This window comes from Choloepus didactylus, chromosome 17 (genome assembly GCF_015220235.1).
Source record: "Choloepus didactylus isolate mChoDid1 chromosome 17, mChoDid1.pri, whole genome shotgun sequence".
NCBI classification, from domain to species: Eukaryota; Metazoa; Chordata; class Mammalia; order Pilosa; family Megalonychidae; genus Choloepus; species Choloepus didactylus.
Window position 1 is genome coordinate 70,281,306 of NC_051323.1, and position 6,497 is coordinate 70,287,802.

Sequence of the window (6,497 nt, forward strand, 5' to 3'; positions counted from 1 at the left end):
ACAGTGAAGTTCAATCCTCCTTGGCGGTCTCTAAAAATCTTTGAGGCGGAAACCTTGTGCTCTATTAAAACTTTTCTTCAACTGGGTTAAGTAATATTGTACTAAAAAGTTTCAAGCCCACAGTTACTTCTAACAGATGACTGCTTTGTATTTTCTTCTCCCTACCAAGGCTCTCAAGGATAAATTTCAAACCTTTCTGAAGTCACAGACAGGACCAAGAATCAAACTAGACATTAAATATCAGATGGAGTCCAAGAGCTCCTGGACGCCCTGACTAAATCTCCAGGGACTTCAGTTCAGTGAATGCATCACGTTGTACAATGTTCATTATTTAACAGATATTACCTTGGAACGCGTTCTATTTTCTTAACCGTTTCCAAAAAAATACAGCCTGAAAGGTAGCTACGTAAGCAGCCTATGATATAGCCTCAAAAATATTTTTTTAAAGTGTTCTTGTTTTCACAGCCCAATTCTGTTTTCCAGCCCTGTATATACTTCACTGAGAGAAATGGATGAATACTTTTTGAACTGTTTTTCTTTCAGGGCCATTTCACAGACGTTGGGGGGTGGGGAGGTCATTGTCCTCATATTTTAAAACCCTGTATTATGCAATGTATTCACTCCTCATTGTGAATATGCATAGAAAGGTAGGGGTGGTTTGTTCCTTTGGCAAGTTTAGAAGAACAGATTTGCTTTTGAAACCGCTACATTTTACACAGTCCCGGCAAAGGCGAGTCAGTGCGCCCCCTGCTGACAAGTCAACAGCGCTACGCCCGAGCACTTCCAAAGTTTATTTTGTTCAGTAAACCGTATCATATAAAATTAACAACAACCAATAAAATTAGCTTATATGTTTCAACTGTAAAAGTCCAAAACAAAATAAAGCTAGTTTTAGTGGTGCTAGAAATCTCTAGCTTGGCTTCTTCTCTTTGGCTGAACCGAGGTCCTTTTATCTAAAGCCCAGTGCACAAACATATAGCTTAATGTGACTAGTGTTCGTCCTTTTATTTCTTTCTCTATGGCAACCAATATGCTCTGCTCAGAAATGTTCCCCATCAGGGAAACAAATGATCTTCAGGGAGCAGCTCTATATGGCATCTGATCCAATGGAGCACACAGCGTTAACCCCAGTCAAAAGCGACGCTGCCAAGCACGTAAACAAGGAGTGGAAAACTGGCGATTCTTGCCCCCTCCCCAAGTGAAACCTCTTCCTCTTCGTTACAAACCACTGCATTGATTTGGCATCAACTGTTTCCAAAGAAATTACCAGTGCTAAATTGCAAGGTGTTCTGTGCACAAAAGTGCAATAAAATTCCAGCCATTTGATACCGCCCCCCCCATCACCCCAGATGCTGCTTCCTTTAAAAGAACAAAACCAAGAAGCTTTAAACATCCTCTCCAGCCTTTTTAATTAAGATAAGGCGCTCACGGGCCTGGACTTGGCCTATTTCATCCAGCCATATTTATTCAATTTACGGCACCTAGCAAGTAACGGTGCAATTTTTACAAAACCCAAGGACTGTGGGGAAGGGGGGGGGGGGCAGAGACAAGGCAGGCTGTGAAAACTAGAAAACAAAGTAAAATCTAGTTTGTGATGCTAACGCTCCAGCCTCCTTTGGGAATAAAATGTAAGGATGTCCTGGTTAGTTTTGATTGATCACCCTCATTCTGATGGACTTTCACTACCCAACTGGGAGACTGAGGCTAACCGCCTGCTCCCCAGTTGCAGCATTAACCAGGGGTGCACTGTCTACCTACCTCTTCTTCCTCTCTCTTCCTTCCTCTCCAGCTCTCAGCACTCCCTTTGCCAAGCCCCCTCCCCTCCCCACTCCATCCCTCTGCTCCCAGCAGGAGTCCCCCCACCCTAATTCCGGGCAAGCACACACAGTTCGCCACATCACCACTGGCTACTGAAAGGGGTTTCTTCCTCTCTAGTCCTGATTCTCTGGGAAAAAAAAAAAACAACAACAAAACACCAGCATTCCAAAACGAGAAATACTTATAATCCTGCGTTCTTTTCTAGGGCTTCTTTTTTAGGGCTTTTTTTTTTTTTCTCACAACCAGCAATTAATAGCAACACCCCCCACCCCCCAATAAAAAAGTAAAGTACCACTACCATAGAATTGCTTTGCTGTGAAGAGCTCTGGAATGAGTCCATCTTTTTATGTAATCTTTTAGCAGGGTTGGTTTCCCGCCCCCCCCCCACACACACACACTTTCCCTTCCTTCCTTCCAACAGTTGCTCTGTGAACCCTCTCTTGTCCCAAGCAATGAAAATAATCTCCCCAACCTACAGGAACATAAATAAATAAATAAACCAGAAAGGAGGGGAAGAAAGAGAAAGCAGGAAAAGAAAATGAAAAACACTTACCGAGCAAACTTCCAGGGTTAGATTTTTTTTTAATGAAAGACGTTTTATTTTGGGTTTTAAATAAGGTGACTGGGGTGGGGGAAGGCTTATTCTCAACTCCCCAGAACCGATGCATCCTTAGCCTTCCCTTTACACCGAGTCCTCTAAGCCCAGCTCTCCACTAGTCTATTATTTTCACCAAAATATATGAAAATGTATGCAAATGAAAATCAGCACTAACTGTTCTCCCCTTGTTATATACTTTGGATTTTTTTTTCCAGACAAAACAATCACACTCTGCAAAGGGAGGGGGCGGATGGGGTGGGGCTGGGGAGCGACTCGGGAACCAAGTAAGAGGAAAGGGGGGGAGGAAGAGGGGACAGACCACGGAACAGAGGTATATTTCTGTTATCGAGGAGCACTGCGTTTCGGGGGGCTTCCCACACGCGCGCACACACCCTCCTTGAAGAGAAAGAAAGAAAGTGGATCTGTTTGCAGAGGCGCTATCACGTTTCATCAGGCCACCTGAGACTGCTTTTGAAAGCGTGTACTGTGAAATTCATAGCAGTAATTTAGACAAAATCCTCACTGTATATTAATGAAAGGCGGCCCCATGGCTCTGTTCCTATCCTCCCCATTCAGTGTAAACAAAACCACGAGACTCTCGGTTTTTGAGCCGGATCCAAGCAAAATCGGCAGGAAAGGAAAACACGGGGTGTGCTGGCACCGACTATTCAAACGTCTGCACCTGGAGATCTCAGATTTATTCAATGAAATCTGTGTTCCATCTTTTATATATACATATACGCATACATAAATAGAAAAAGGTACCTTTGGGGGACGCTGGGGGGACAAATCCGTTCTGTTTGGGGTTGGGTTACCACTGCCTTTCAGATCTATACCGTGGCAATAAGGGCTTTGCTCAAACCTACCTACGATGATATCTTTCACCCGGCAAGCTGGAGCTGGAGGAAATCCTACACAAATTCTACGCGACTACTGCTAATCTTGAGATCAAGCAAAGGCTGCGGAGCTGCGCGGGCCGCGCTGGAGAGCTCGAGTTTTAGCTGGGTTCACCTGACTGCGCCCGGCAGAGGAATTATTCCTCGGGAGAAAAGCACAGGCCGGAGTACGTTTTAATCGGAACACAACGGCGGCTCCGCAGCTAGGGACCCGGCACACCGCCGCAGGGACCCGGGACAGCGGGGCGCACCCGCAGGCTGGGGGCGGCGCACCAGCAGCTGGGGGCGCGCGGGGCACGCACACGCACACTCGTTAGGAACGACGCATTTATTGAATGTCCGAGTCGGGTTAGTTCATTGGAAATCCCCGAGGAGGGCTCAATTTGCCCTTGTTTTCGTTGCCACTTTCTCTTTTTCCTTGGTTCGCTGAGGTTCCTCTGTGCAGCGTTTCCGCTTGGCCGCGCCTGCCCACCCCCGCCCGCCGCCCCCGCTTCGCCCCCCCCCCCACTCCGGCGCACTCCCCCCTCCCATCCCCCTTAACTCTTTCAGCCGGGCTGGGGCTAAGAAAGGCGAGCGTGGGTCGCCCGCCGCCAGCCCCATCCACCACGCAACCCCATCCAAGACAGAAAGAAAAGAAAGAATTAAAGCACCGCCATCCTAATTCTAGCAAGCCAGCAAAAGCCCGCCGCTGGCACCGTCCACGCTAAAAATAAATCTTTAAAAAAGAAAATCAAAAAGACCTCTGCGCACACAATGTACGCGGCTGAGGGCGAGGCGAGGGGATCCCCGTTCTGTGGCCTGGGGCCTACTGAAACGGGAATCCCTAAAACCATTGGGGGCGCAGACACTTACATCATGTATCTATCGGGGAAAGGTCGGGCTGGTGGTTTTTCGAATACATCGTGTGGCTCCCGCTGGCCGGCACCCTCCAAACTCGCAAGGGCACGCACGATACTTGTCTGAATCCCAGAGGAGGGAGGGAGGGAGGGAGGAAGGGAGGGAGAGAGAGGGAGAGGGAGAGAAGGGGTTGGGGGAGAGCGCGAGCAGCCGCAGGGAGCGGTCCGTCGCGTCCGCGCGGCCACGGCGCCGACCAGGGCTGCAGGGCTCCCCGATGGTGGCATCCGAGAACTTAAACAAAGGGGGCCGCCGCCGGCGCGCCGCGGCCGCGGGAACTTGCGGGGGCCGGTTGCCGGGGAGCCTGGCCAGGACCCGAGCTCTGGGCGCCGCGAGCCCCCTCTCCTCAGCCCCGCCGAAAGAGAGCCGGGGGCCGGCGGGTGACGGGAAGAGGAAACTTTGAAGCCACTGGGGACACCTCTGGCTATAGGTATCCGCGAGGACGCTGCGGCCACGCCGCGCGCTTTACCAATCTCTGGCCTCCGGGGGCCGACAGAACGCAGCGTTAGGTGGGGTGGGAAGGCTGTTAGGTTTTCACGATTTGTTTTCCCCCTCCCCCTCCCCATCCCCATTTTCCTTCTGATTCTCTCCCCCTCCTCTTCCCTCGTCCCTCCCTCTCTTTCTCTCCCCTTTCTTCCCGGCTCTCAGACCTATCGCGGACGCCCTGCGCCGCCGAGGCAACGCCAACGTCTCGGCCGGACACTAAGAGTTAAGATGTGGCGGAGGGGGCGGGGGGCGGGAGACGCGCGGAGGAGGGAGGGGGGAGATGGAGGGGGAGAGGCGGGGTGGGGGGAACGCCAGATTTCCAGCCTCTACGACGCTTTGCCTAAATTAAAAAGCAACCAATCGGAACGGCCGGAAGGGGGGCCGCGCGTCCTAAGCCAGTCATTCCGAGGCTGCCAATCACGCAGCGGGTAGCCAATCAGCGGGGGCCCTGGTGCTCGACTTCCTTGTATTTGGGAAAGTGTGGTGGTGGGTGCGCGCTCTCGGCGGAGGGTAAACATTCGACAGTCCCGGCTCTGAGAGGGAGGGACAGAGAGCGAACTGTCAGATCGGAGAGAGAGAGGGCGAGAGAAAGAGGGAGGGAGAGGGAAAGTGAGAGAGGGAGAGCGCGCGCGAAAGAGGGCGCCGGGCTGAGCTCCCGCTACAACTCCTCTCCGGCCCGGCCAGCGCCAGCACCGCCGCCGTCTGTGCACCTACCAGCCGCGCAACTTGCCCACCGGAGTTGCTGGTGTACCAAGGATCCCCTATATGCACAAACACACCACCTCCACCAATGCACTCTTCTTCCTCCTCCTCCAGACAACCGCTGGGAAAAAAATAAAACAAACCCAACCGTCAGCAACAAGGTAACCGAGCAATTCGACCTCGTTTTTTTTTTTTCCTGTTCATTTTTTTCCTTGTTATATTTGTTTCCTAATTTCTGCCCAAAAGGAAAGATGTCGCATCAGACTGTGACTGTTGCGAGGAGAATGAAAGGGGAGTCTTGTTTCAGAGGCAACCAAGAGCTCCGGCAATAGCAACTTCGGAGAAATGCATCATCGCAAGAAGTTTTCCTAGGACAGAACAAAACTTGAAACGAGAGGACCAGAGGGGGAGACCAGGAGGCAGCCTCCCCTCTCCGCACCCGCGAGCAGCCAGCTTCACCACGCCTTCCAGGAAGGAAAAAGTTTTACTCCGCTAAGGGAGAAAACCAGTGAAATGTGTTCCCGGGGAGCAGAGAGCGCGGACCAGGGAAGGAGCAGGGCCGGCTGCTGATCAGATATCACTTCGGCAAGGAAGAAAAAGACCAGTTTCTTTCTTTGTTGTCTCCTGTGAAACCGTCACTTAACAGGTGAACTGAGCGCCCCGCTCCCGGGGCAGAGTCCACGCCCGCCCTGAGGCCCGGGAGGAGGATCGGGAGCCCGAGCGCGCGCCGAGCAAGAGTGGACCTCGCGCGGGCCCCCTCCCCGTCCGGCCGGTCCCGCTGGAGCGAGCCGAGCGCGCCGGGGCTGGGGGGGCGCCACGACCCTCCGTGAAGAGGGCGGCCACGGAGTGCGCCCCAAGAAGCGAGCCCCCCTCCCCAGAGCGCTGCTGCTGCTGCTGCTTCTGCTGCTGCTGCTGACCAAGGCCAGGCGGCGACCCCCGCACCCTGCCGAGCGGCGTTGCATTTGCAGCTGCAGCCCGGGGCCGCGGCGGCGGCGGCGGCGGGGGCGGAGGCGGAGGAGGAGGAGGAGAAGGCGGCGGGGCCGGCGGGGGCCCGGGGCGGGGGAGGGGGAGGCAGGGGGGGAGGAAGAGGAGGAAGGCCGGGG

The 6,497-nt window shown here is 53.1% G+C and overlaps 1 long non-coding RNA gene across 6 annotated transcripts in view; it reads right to left on the reverse strand.

Moving 5' to 3' along the window:
* Nucleotides 1-4,581, reverse strand: part of LOC119512199 — a 191,950-nt gene extending 187,369 nt beyond the window's left edge. For all 6 annotated transcript variants that reach the window (XR_005212327.1, XR_005212323.1, XR_005212328.1 and 3 more), the window contains exon 1: nt 4,165-4,581. This is a non-coding gene — a long non-coding RNA (uncharacterized LOC119512199). The remainder of the gene's footprint in view (nt 1-4,164) is intronic.
* Nucleotides 4,582-6,497: the final 1,916 nt, after the last annotated feature.